The following is a 13,241-nucleotide window of genomic DNA, read 5'->3' as shown; positions in this document are numbered from 1 at the left end:
CTACTGAGCAAATGCTTCTGTACCGATCACGGAGTGACTGTCTTCGGCCTTACATTGCGGAACGCCCAATAAAAAGTAATGTTCGTTCGGCGAGAAAGCTTCCCTTTCGAGGGTCCTTCTTTGATTGATTGATAATTTCTCCCGTATCTAGGTGCTTTAATCAACACGATCGATTAGGTTTGCTTCCCTAGTTAGGACATTTTGCTGCCACACGCGGCACTAATGCTTGGCACGATGTATGCCACTGGTGGTATTGTGAACTGGTTTACTTCCAAAGCTAAAAGTGTAACAGGTGGGACCACTCAGTTTGCTAAAAATGTGATGAATTTCGTCTACAGCATAAGCTTTCCAGATCTAGAATGGGTGTGCTGGTGGCTACAGCCTCAAGGTTTTTAATGGACCAAATGGGTGATTACACGGCAATAATGCGGTGGAAAACTGCCCATTGACTCGGTGAGTTTTGATTGTGACCATTGGTGTGCTGTTGGCAAATTCGGTAATGGCACACCTTTTCTCTGACCATCTGGCTTTAAGGAACATCGTGTCTAGATGTGCTTAAATATGTTTATTTCAAGGTTCAGTTGACCCCTCTGCATCATTACAGGAAGGCAGTCTCAAGCCGCAACAAACAGTGGTGAATATACAATGCATGATAACAGGCAGTGTCCAGGCGTTTAGTCCGCAGAAGCCAATTTGAGCCTAAAAATGTTTTTTTTTTAGATAGTTTGCATTTGTTGTATACTCCGCAGGGCCTGGTTTCCGCGACCAGTGCATAGTCCACCAACCTGGTGCGTTGTGTCTTCGTGCTTTTTTTCCGGGGTGGCATTTTCTTCTCAAGTTCTTCGGCGAATGCTATTGAGCCTGAAGAACTGCTCTTGAGGCCCATATTCAGCCACTGAGCACAGACACAAGCACAGAAAATAACACTTGGTTCCAAGTACAAACGAAGCACCTGGGCGGAAAGCTGTGAATGCCAAACGAGCTGCGTCGGGTGACGGCGACTGACTGCGTTGCGCCCCTTCGACCCCTGCATCGCTGCGGCGTGTGGTCGTAGCTAGTCGTAGCGAGATGATCTTCACTTCAAGCAAGAAGTCTTGCCATACCCTAGTCATGATATGGGTGCAAGTGTGCGACAACGTGGGCTCTCTCACGTTGGTGCAGTTGTCATCAAGAAAGGTACATATCAACAATGTTTGGCGTTTGAGGCTGAAACTATGACGCATACTTTATCTAAACCTAAATTTATCGGTCTGCGGCTACAAACATTTTTGTTGACGTTGCTTAGATGATGTAACCATTCAGGCCTCGCATTAAATGGTGTTGCGAACTCTTCGGTTGTGTATGAAAACCTATTTTTGCCCTAATAAAATACATTTTCAAAAGGACAGTGCCTTCTGCTGATACATATCTTTCAATTTACAATGCAGGGGCAAAAGAAAATTAACTGTGTACATCTACCACTTAGCATAAGCACCTTTTGCCATTCATTCTTGAGCACACTCAAATATCAGCTTAGGTTGCTCTTGTTTCAGAAGCTTTGCCCTCTTTTGTAAAAAGAAAAAAAAAGTAAAAAAAGCTTTACCTTTGTTCTCCTTCTGGCATTTAATACAGACTTGTTTATTTTGCACATCACTCACAGCAGATATCACCGTGGTACATACAACTCGAACGGCCGATGAGACTATTGCTATTACAATAAAGCTTTCCACAAGAGCCAAAAGGAGGCTTGTAGGGGTGCACAAGCACATCGAAATGAGATTGGCGCTTCCGGGGCTTGTTTACATTATGCATAAAAACAGGACGATCGGCAACCAGCTGATCGCAATATAACACCAAGGATACCGATGTTTCCATACATAGAACGCAGGATAAAGACCTCAGTCGTCCCTTGTATGCTGTAGCTGTCATACTTTCCATCCAACCGCTTTTGAGCACAATTAACTAGAACAACCGAAGAGTTCGCAACACCGTTTAATGCGAGGCCTGAATGGTTACTTCATCTAAGCAACGTCAACGAAAATGTTTGTAGCCGCAGACCGATAAGTTTAGTTTTAGATAAAGTACGCGTCAAAGTTTCAACGCGCCAACATTGTTGATGTGCACCTTTCTTTGAACCCAAGTGCATTCGGTTCAACTTGAGAACAGCTGCACCAGCGTGAGAGCTCACGTTGAACACTTGCACAGATATCTTGACTATGGCAAGATTGCTTACCTTCGACTGGCTTGAGCACTTCATTTGTATTATCACGGTAGGTCTTGGTTGAAGCGATGATCGTCTCGCACACGTAAACAAACAGAGAACAGCACGCTTTGTTTAATTTATACGCTACCGATCTACGGGCGTCGCAAATCTATCCCCCTCTTTTCCGCCATGTTGGATCGATCGGAGCGCCCCCTATATTCGCTCAAACTCCTTATGCTCCGACTCTATAACAATGCAAATGCCTCGTTCATTGGACTTTTAAAGACTACCGAAACCGACAGATTAACGTCTACGTCACTACCTATTTCGCAACACTTGCAAAACGTCAGTTTTGGAATTTCGCGTGCATTACTGGACACAAAATAAGCCTCACATGTCGCTACAAAAAATGAGCGGTATACTAAGCCACCACTGCGTCGAGAAAAACTCCTTTTAGAAAAAGTTTGGAATGATTCAGCATCTCGCGAGCGTCAAGTGTGCACGCGGCCAAAAGCACGACAGAAAGCAACAATTACGTCCGACCGTCTGGCTGCCGAGCGCCAACCCTCAGCTTCCCCCCCTTCCCCCCCCCCCCCCCCCCCCCCCCCATAGGGCACGCTCCTTTAGTAAACAAATATCCGCTAGACAGGCCGACCACGCGGCCAAACGGCCATACGTGAGCAAAAGGCCGCCGCGCCGCACGCACCACTCCAGCAACGTAAGCGACGAAAGCGCACAGCCAACACCACGCACAGCACGCTGCACTGCATGCGTACAAAGAGTGAGGAGCATTTGCGCTTGCGCCACTTGCGCCCTGTCCGAGCGGACACCGTAGTGCGCTGCGAACACGCGAAGAACGCATGACGTCAAGGAGCCAACGCCGCGTCGATGAAAGAGAGAGGAAGAGAAATGTCGTTAGACGTACGAGTAAAACAAAACGAACAAAAAAAGTGTCGACGAAATGTAGTAATATGGTGGCTGAGTAATAAGCTCTGTCGAGCATTGAATGTCGAAGAAACGATCTTCGGATGACACATCGATGAAACAAATGTCGAAGAAATGATCTGCCGATGAAACATCGCAGTGTCGATGAAACAATCTGTCTATGAAACCTTGTTCGACGAACTGATTGCCCAATATAAAACTACGCGTCAAGAATGACGCGGTTTGCCGCATGAAAAGTGGCGCGCCCTACATGATCGAGAGCGCGACAAAGAACCACATGGGGACGGCCGCCAACCCCCAAACCACTCCAAACCAAACCAAGCAAAGTCATGCCAAAGTCAAACCAATCCAAACAAAATCAATTCAAGGACGGCTGCATATATCAAGATAATGAATGCTGACAGTATTTTATAAAGGCCGAGATGACTGAAAAGCCGATGATTCTCCTTAAAGCGCAGCCTACTCCGGCAAGCACGGTCGATCAACAAAATCAGAAGCAACTCAAGTGAGAAGAAAACTCGGCCACCGCGGCCTCTGTTCATAGAATAGCATACCACTAACAGACACCACTGTCAACAGGGATTATGGTGAGATTTCAAACCGCCGTCACGTGCAACCACCCTACCTAATATAACCGTTCTCTCCCCCCCCCCCCCCCCACACACACACACACAAAAAAAATGGGTCGATGCCCATATGTTTACTATATATAAATTCTGCATAAACTTCCGTAGAAGTACCTGTGGGTGGCACAAGAAAAGAAACGGAGGTGATATATGTAGTAATTGTTTATCTGTGTACAAATGAGCGAGGTATGCACAGCGAGGCGATGTTCTAATCACTGCGACATTGTCTGTGTAACCTGTTGGAAGGCGCGTTTCTGTTTTCCCCGCCGCCCTTGTCAGCAGGCGAAAGTTAAACGCACCCACTTTAGTCAGCTTGCATTTAGTTTCTTTCGTAATTCATCCAGGTTTACGAAATTTGGTAGAAATGTGCGGAGCATAAACATTAACATAGTACATTCCTTTCAAATTGGATTAGTGGCTCAGAAGTTTCCCGCCGCACGACTCACGCGAAGACAAACCAAAGGCTTGAGAGAAACAAAAGAAAAGCACAAAGAAAGCAACCGGCAAGCGTGATGACCTGTGAGTGTGAGGACCTGTGAGTGTGATGAGCGTGAAGACCTGTGTGAGGACCGTGAGGACCTGTGTGAGTGTGAGGACCGCGAGGACCTGCGAGTGTGAGGACCGTGAGGAGCTGTGAGTGTGAGGACCTGTGAGTGTGATGAGCATGATGACCTGTAACAGTGAGGACCGTGAGGAGCTGAGAGTGTGAGTGCCGTGAGGACCGTGATGACCTGTGAGTATGAGGACCGTGAGGATCTGTGAGTGTGATGACCTGTGAGTGTGAGGACCGTGAGGAACTGTGAGTGTGATGACCTGTGAGTCTGATGATTCGTGATGACCTGTGAGCGTGATGACCGTGATGATCTGTGAGCGTGACGACCATGATGATGACGGCGAGTGAGTTTTGGTTTTGCGTTGAGCCGTGAGGGTGAGTCCGGGTGATGATCCTATTTTGAATAAATCGTGATCGTGAGTGGGCGTGAGTTCTGACTGAGGAAAAAATAGTGATCGTGAGTTTGAGTGAGGACAGCTTAAAATGCCGACCTATGCATGCAAGCGGTGAACGCGCGTTGCATGCAAGCTCACCGCTTGCGTGCGTTGCATATTCCAACGCGCGTTCACCACGCGCGTTGGAATATGGGTAGTTTCCCATAATGACGTCACGAGAATTACCCTCGTGAGGGTTACGAGGGTTGCTCTCACCAGGGTTTGGCTCGCGAGGGACACGAGCATTACCCTCACGAGTGTTGCGAGGGTTAGTTACCCCCACGAGGGTCACGAGGGTTACCCTCACGAGGGTTATGAGAGTTACCCTTATGTAGACCCCCTGAGGTCACGTGACCTAAGGGGCGGGGGGAAGGCCACGTGATCTCAGGGGGTCTACTTGGGGGGGGGGGGGGGAGTTTCACGTGACCCCCCCCCTGAGGTCACGTGACCTCAGGGAGTCTCATATCCCTCAGTACCCTTCCATCTTCCTCTTCAAGAGCTGCGCTCCAATCCGGCGTTACAGGGAGTTGTAAACGGCTTTCATTTCTTTCCACTTCTCATCTTGCGATAGTTGCAGCAGCTGACTAAACTGATGTAAACGATCAGTGACCCGTCCAGTTCCGTGGGCTCTCCCTCTGTTAGTTTTCGACGAAGCATTGCTCCCCATCTTTCCACAGCTTTCAGAACGGGACAATCAAGAAACAATAAGTCTTCACCAACGAAAACCTGACGTCTTTTAACGTTTCGTGACAGTGATGTGACATACGTCCCGTGACTGTAACACCATATACGTCACGTGAATATAACGTCACACAGATCACGTGACTATAACGTCACACAAATCACGTGACTATAACGTCACATGGATCACGTACACACGTGAAGTCACACCGAGATATGACGTCGGTGTTACGAGTCTTCATAACGTTACATGATGTTACGTCGTGCGACGTGGGGTCGGTCACATCACGTAATATTGTGGCAATTTGTCACAAATTCAGGTTTATTTTTGCTAAATTCAGCGGGCAAACGCGTTCGACTAAATTTAGCCGATACATTTTCTTCCTAAATTTAGCTACGGATGTGGTCCCGGACAGACGCACAAGGTCTGTCAGTTTCGTCGCCCTCAAAATGCTATCGAAAAAAAAAAATATATATAGATATCCGTGGATGATCACGTGACGTGATGCGAATGGACAGGGTCAGCTGGTGCGACATTTGGATGACATTGCGTCTTGATTGACTGGACCGTTTCCACATACCGACGGCACCAGGCGGTGGCTGCATGAACTAAAAATCGAGGAAGTTACCTGCGCTACCAATCGATAAAGGGAGGTACGCTACCAGTTTCTTCGCTCTGTGCTGCGGCGCGTGCGCGACGGCACGTGAGCCGCGCGAGCAGTACGAAGGTACGCACCTAGGGACTCGCATACCTCGTGACCAGCTTCGTATGGAGAGCCAGTGGGAACCCGCGAAAAATATCGTAACCTAGCAGACATGTACGTAACGCATTACTAGGAACGAGTTATTTCTACCTAGTTACTATTTTCGGTAACGAGCAACGTAGTTAGGTGCTTTTCTAGAAAAGAAACGAGTAACGTACTTAGTTGCTTTTAAGGCCAAGTAACGAGTAACGGTATCTCGTTACTTTTGAGAAGTAACGTGTACAACATCGTTTAAACAGTCTTGTTTTTATTCTAACCTAAGTATGCGCCTATTCCTATAAGTATGCGCCTAACCTAAGTATGGCCAACCCGAAAAACAACTAAACAGTATGACAGTACAGCAACGTATATCTCTGAACACGTCAGTCGAACAGTCCGACTGACGTGTTTAGTGATAAACGTTGATGTACTAAACTCTACAACTGGGAATATACTTCAGCCAGCGAACACAATAAGGTTCGTTGGTTCAACCTTCTATTTCTAGAGCAGGGTACGGACCGAATGTAAACCCGGAGGTCGCTAACACGGGAAGGAATAGAACCCATACCAGCTGTCCTCAATGAAGGCGCAGTTTCCGAAGATTCATTAGGTCTTCCTAAAGCACAACACAGCCGTTCCTTCGAGCGCGTGAGTAGCAGGGGCGGATTTAGAGGGGGGGTCCGGATGTCCTGACCCCTCTCTTGATTTCTGCATGTGTAAAATTTAGGGCGTGAAACGAGGGAGAGGGGGGGGGGGGTTCCTAAACAAATGGTACGCTGGCCAACACCTGACCCCCCCCCCCCCCCCCCCCCCCCCTTTCAGAAAATTCCTGTATCCGCCCCTGGTCAGTTCAACGAGTCTTCAGCGCCTCCGGAGATGTATTCTTAAGGAAGCGGGGAAACAGCTGATGAAAATTTCGAGACGCAGCTACTGCTAAAGTCCAACTACTAAAATAAAATAATAAACCATGGAACAAAAACAGTTGTGTTTTGGGTCGTCAAAGTAACGTGAAAAGTAACTCGTTACTTTTGAGGTAACTCTCGCGTTCCTTTTGAAAATCGGTAACGAGTAACGGATTTCGTTACTTTTTGAGCGAGTAACGAGTAACGGTATTTAGTTACTTCTTTGGGGTAACGTGCACATGTCTGTAACCTAGCGAGCAACGATGGCGACGGCGGCGGACCGGGTGTCGCAGAAGGCAATCCGAAACATATTGCATCATTCACACGGCCGTTTTTTAACCCGTTCCGGCGATTGAGCCGGGGGACAGGGTTTTCGAATCCGTTTCGGACCGAAATCGGGCCACTGGAGACGATTTTGAGCCGAACGACGGTGTTCTGCGTCCCCAACGCCGACGAGAGACGGGGGACGCCGGAGCCCCGCCCCATTGATGAACGGCCAATCACAAAATAGGAAATTTTCGCTTAATCAGGCGGACTGTCAAAAGTTGGGTGACCATGGGCACAGCCGCGAGAGGCGGGATTGACCCTACTCTATAGGAAGAGGCGGTGAAGGCGTGGAGACCTGGTGATTCCGGTGAAGGCACAAGTTGCACAGCTGGTAACTACGACGATTAGAGGTACAACCGCCCTTCTGGGTACTTTTTCTTTACGGAGCTGCTGACTGGTCGCACGACCAACGCAACTTTAAAGAGGGGCGCTGCACAAATTGCTCGGTAACGCCAGCTTTTCCATTCTTCGGTCGATAACGTTCTTCTACATGCCGCGTCACGTTCACGTAAAGCATGATCTTGGTGTCGAATGCGTTCCATCCTAACACCCCAGGTGAGACCGCCGACATCTGCACGCCGCCGACGTTCTCTCACGGGCGCGTTTACGCAGTCCAGCAGCGGTTTGCTCGGACGTATGCTGGGGCCGCCCCATTCTCGCGCGCAAAAGTTTAGAGCACCGAGGCACGGCCGAAGGAAAGGGTGACGGAAGGGGGCGAGGGAGCAGGTGGCGAGGAGCACGATCACATAACCCCCATCGCAATCGGGACTGGCCAAACCAGGAAAAACAAGTTGGTGCTGGGCCAAGCGCGCTGCGCCTCAACCGCGACTGTCAGCAAAAAGGTGAGAAGTACTGCTGATCTGGCTGTACTCGCACTCTCCCGGCGCTAAAGCCTGCGATAAACGCGCGCACGCTGCGTTCGTTTTCTGTAACACGACGCTCGACCAGTTCAACGAGCCCAGTACAGGTGACGCTGTAAAAACGAGCCGAAGCGGGAGTTCAGAGGTTGCACTACCCAATAAGGCGAACTGCGAATTTTCTTTACTGCACAAACCTACCTTTTAAGAAGAAATTATAAACTGCACGACAAAAAGTTATACAAGAAAGGTTTCCAAATAGAGAAACCACCGACCAAACGTTTCCTCGATTGTGAAGATAGTTAGCTCACTATTTTTTTTTTTTTTTTGGTAACAACATGACTGAGCAGTTACAGGTCTTTTATTTTCTTTATTTTCTTCGAGAGAGTATTCCGGGGAACGGAAAAGTAAGGAGACAAATCACCAATACTCCGCCCTTCCTCCTCCGTCTTAAACTACGAGACACTGCAAAGATGCTTACAACTGGCATGCGCACCAGAAGTGAGTGACCTGTCTGGCTGCGAACAGTGACTGGTAAAAGTTCATGCCTCTAAAACTTTAATTCTCTTAAAGATTTGGGTGCAGTTAGTCAGCCGCCGTGGGCGGCTAGTGACTCCGCTTTTAGGCGGGTTTCTATTTTTCTTTGTGGAGGAAAAAATAAGATAAGACACAAAAGAAGAGTTTGTACTGGTCGTCTACTTCGTGGAAAAAACACATACACATAACTGCTAAATAAACACGATAAAAACTAGCATGAAATAAACTATTAGAGCATACCACATCAACAAAGAAACAAACGTTCGCTCACACATTCTTAGACAGGCCAGTTACATGGTCAAGGACATGCCGGTAATGTCGTAGTGGTGCGTTCTAGCTTCAGAGCTTGTTCAGAAGGTCTGCGTCGTGCAGAAATACTCAAAGGGCTTTCGTTGGTTTCTCGCTTTCCTGATTGATTTTCCATGGGTCATTGTAGTACGACCGCTGGCGTAGCCATTGTAGTCATTCTAGTGCCACCGTTAGCCTGGGGTAGCAGTCCTTCTGCAGTTGCGATAGACGTCCACATGCAGATCCGATGCTCATCCGGGTCGAGACGGGCGGGAGCGCGGATTGAACACAGGATTACTGGCATAGCCTTCTCTATACTGACAAAGCCTGGCAGATCGCCATGAGAAGCGGCCGCCGAAATCGAAAAAGCTAGAGTGGTAGACAACGGATGGGAGTAGAGCCACGTGACGGGCGCCCCGCTGCGGCGAGACGCCAAGATACACTTCTCCGGAACGATAGAATGTCCGCTCGTGCTCCTCGCGTTGCTCGCGCTACCGCTTTTCTCGTCGGGTTTGGAGGGACCTCGCCGCTGCAAAAGCTGTGCGCTGAGGTCCAGGTTCCCCGAGAAATGCTCTCTGCTACCAGAACCTCGCACTCCAAATCTGCGACCGGGCACTCTATGGCTCTGTCGTCGAACTGCCAGGCTTTACGAGTATAGAGGAGGCTACGTTACTGGGTTTTGCAGCGGAGCTTCCGCCGCACGCGCTTTGAGCTGCGGTGCATTAGCACACTCGGGCATCCGATCCCACCCCCCTCCTCTCTTCCATGACCATCAGCTTCGCTGACAAGCGTGCTTCTGGGCCTGCATGGCGTCGAGACTGCGAACAGCGGATTTGGCGCACTAAGCATTTATACTGTAAATCACATTTTCTCTAGAAATACAGACAAAATTACCTCTGCTGTAGGTATTCTTTTTTTTTTTTTCGTTCCCATGGCCGATTAGACGCATTTTGTGCAGAGTGAATGTCGATCTTTCCGAAACAAATTTAATAGCTGTCTGCTCATGAGGCATGTTTTATGCCGGTAAATGTGGAAGTATGTGACTAAATTTGTACCAGCATAAACATGAATAACCACGAACAATAGGCCCTTTTCAAAAGTACGCGCCATCTTGTGGTGTGTGCAACAATTATTTGAGTTCCCATTGTTTGGGCACACACACTGCGTCTGTACTGGACACGAGCGCTGCGTCAGCGTCTGGCGATGACTCGGATCAAATCACACGCTTAATCTACCCAAGAAATGGTCACCGCCAATGTTGTTTGATGGCATTTTTAAAAAAGGTCCTATTGATGGCCTCTCCTTTACTTCGGTCTTTTTTTTACTTTAAAGCTAAACCGACTAAACTGGACCCTAATCACGGTATTTTTACTTTACTAGTATTACTTAAACTAGTAAACTTATCAAAACGGCTTGATGCGAATCAACTGCTTCTAAATGTTAACAGAACACAATATATTGTTTTTCTTCAATTAAAAGACCAGTAAACCTTACTACTGAAATAGTATTTCAGTCACGGTCACTAGAAAGGGTTAACGAATACAAATTCTTAGGCATACATTTTCATGAAAACCTTCGCTGGACATGCCATGTAAATTTTGTGAAGCGCAACATTGCACATTCTATTGGTATGTTGAATAGATTTCGTGCCTCACTACCAATATGGCTAAAGCGTCAGCTCTACTTCACTACTGTTCATTCGCGACTACACTACTGTTTAATTGTCTGGGGGGGTTACATCTAAATGTAATATGACTAGTTTGTGCTTAATGCAGAAAAAAGGTATACGGTTTATTCAAAACCTATCAAGCCGCTATCGTACATCCCAGTACTTTGAACAACATCGTATACTGAATATTGAGGCACTGTATAATCAACGATTGTCTAAGGTTATATTCCCCCAAGCTAAAACTGACCGTGAACTATTCCTTTCTGCATATACGAATACTGATGCACACTGCAATTTCAGAAATATAAACTTTATAATCAGAACTAAAACAAATTACGGTACGCAATTACTATCTTGGCAGATTCCTAACCTTCGCAACCTCCCCCCAGGGCCCGTTTTCTCGAACGCGAACAGTGGTTTAAAGTTAACTATTGTCCCTAGAAGGGGAAATTCTAGGTCACGTGACTTGGAGAGCAGGGGCGCCGAGGGAGGAGCAGTACCTAGAAGCAAAATGGCCGTGGCGTCGCTCAACGAGGGCTAATAATTCTGCTTGGTTCTGCTGAACATTCATCTCGATCCGGCTGTTATATTAATGACGCACCATCAACCTATTAGCACGTCAAGCAAAGCGGTAGTTCAGAGGGACTACTAAACTAACCGACGGCAGCATTCCGCGAACGCATCACTCTTCAGCAGTCCGTGATCCAAGACATATGACGGTACATACGCCTTGCAAGTGTTTTTATGGTGAGTAAAAAAATATTTTGCAAACGAGTGTTGGTATATATTTATTCTAACACGTTTAATTTGTTACACTATGCATGCCAACTCGTGAGCAACGATTACTTTGCGGAGAAGGGGGTTATCCACGATAAAGTCTTCGTTCCTGGTGAACAGCTGGGACATTGTACTGTTTATTTTTTGTTCGCAGTGCGCCGACAGTATGCCAACAGCATCGAGGTTTCTACATATCTCCGGTGGCCAGCGATTGAACGGTGACGAGAAGCTTAGCTTCTCTTCACCGGTGGATCGGTTGGGCAAATGGAAGAGAGGGCAAACAGATCAGCAGGAATCGCAGAAACGTGCGTTGCAAGCAACGAAAACGAGACTATATACAGCACCGGCGTTGCCAACCTGGAAGGAACACGAGAAAGTTATGCGTTGTTTATGGCGAAACATATTGAAGGAAATGTTTTTTAGATTTTTGAATATTTGTCGAGAAACTATGGCATGGTAGCTAAAATTTCTTTGTACCATCGGAAGCAAATAAATTGGACTTCAAGTACAACATTACTGTATTTTGACTTAAAATACCATACTAGATCGATAACAGCCAGCGGAAAAAAAGGATAAACAAAATGACTGGCTTGTTTTACCGATAGATGGCGCATCTTATTGCCCAATCAAATATAATTATTGTTGTTCTATATCCAGCCGTTTATTACAATACCTAGGTACGTTTTCCTTCCTAGGCACCGTGGTTTACCAAAATGGGTTTACCATCGCTTCGAGAAAACCGGCCCTGGTATAATCAATGTAATTTTCAGAAAACAATCAAAAGCGTATATTCTACTTTCGCCATATTATTGTTGTCTTCTAAATTATGTGCACAGATGTAATTGTAGCCTAGGTCATATATTTGTGTCGTATATTGTTGCTTGTTTATTTTTTCATTCCAAGATCACATGCAGTGTAGCGATCTAGTTACTATTTGTTAACCATTTTGTTTTTAGCCTGAGACTGAGGCAGGAAAAGAGGAAAGTTTCAAAGTAGAAGAAAAATGAACAGCCGAGGACATGTTTCAAAGTAGAAGAAAAATGAACAGTCGAGGACGTGTCCTCGACTGTTCATTTTTCTTCTACTTTGAAACTTTCCTCTTTTCCTGCCTCAGTCGCGGGCTAAGAACAAAATGGTTAACATCCTCCAGCTCGCCTGCGCACTCACTACGTTACTGTTTGTGTATTTTAGTTTTTTGTTTATGGTTAACTGAAGTACAGTACCAGTCGTCTGCCTGCCGCATCTGCTGCAAGTGTAGTCTGGTGCTGCGGGCCTGGTCAGGTGACTCATTGTCACTTTTAGATGCGGAGCATCTCTTGCTCGGGTCTATGTCCCTCGGCGTCGTAGTCCGCACTCACACTACGCATGCGCACCTCTCCTCCTTCCCTCTCTCCAACAGCTGCGCGTTACTCTCTCCGCTCTCTCTCTCTACCAGCTGCATGCACTTCGCGTGCGTTCGCTTCTACTCACACCGCGCGCGCATGCGCAACTCTCCTCCTCTAGTCTACTCTCCTTCAAGTGTGAATATAAGCAGCGGAAGCGCGCGCAGCGAAGGGCACGCGACGCTGAGCGCAAACGCTTGAAGCGAGCGGCAGACCCTGAACTACGGCAACGAGAAGCGGCGTCCATTCGTCAACGTCGAGCGGCGGATGCTGAACTACGACAACGTGAAGCAGCGGCGGCTCGAGAACGTCGAGAAGCAGAACCTGAGGTTCGGGAC

General features: G+C 47.4%; 1 protein-coding gene across 1 annotated transcript in view; it reads right to left on the bottom strand.

Moving 5' to 3' along the window:
- The window catches only part of LOC8024825 (solute carrier family 41 member 1), an 88,050-nt gene that overhangs the window by 56,507 nt on the left and 18,302 nt on the right, over positions 1-13,241 (bottom strand). The gene's annotated exons all lie outside the window — the stretch shown is intronic.

The sequence above is a fragment of the Ixodes scapularis genome, unplaced genomic scaffold (genome assembly GCF_016920785.2).
Source record: "Ixodes scapularis isolate PalLabHiFi unplaced genomic scaffold, ASM1692078v2 PGA_scaffold2__306_contigs__length_199485367, whole genome shotgun sequence".
NCBI classification, from domain to species: Eukaryota; Metazoa; Arthropoda; class Arachnida; order Ixodida; family Ixodidae; genus Ixodes; species Ixodes scapularis.
Note: the sequence above shows the minus strand (reverse complement) of the source record. Positions and strands in the feature narration are given on the sequence as shown.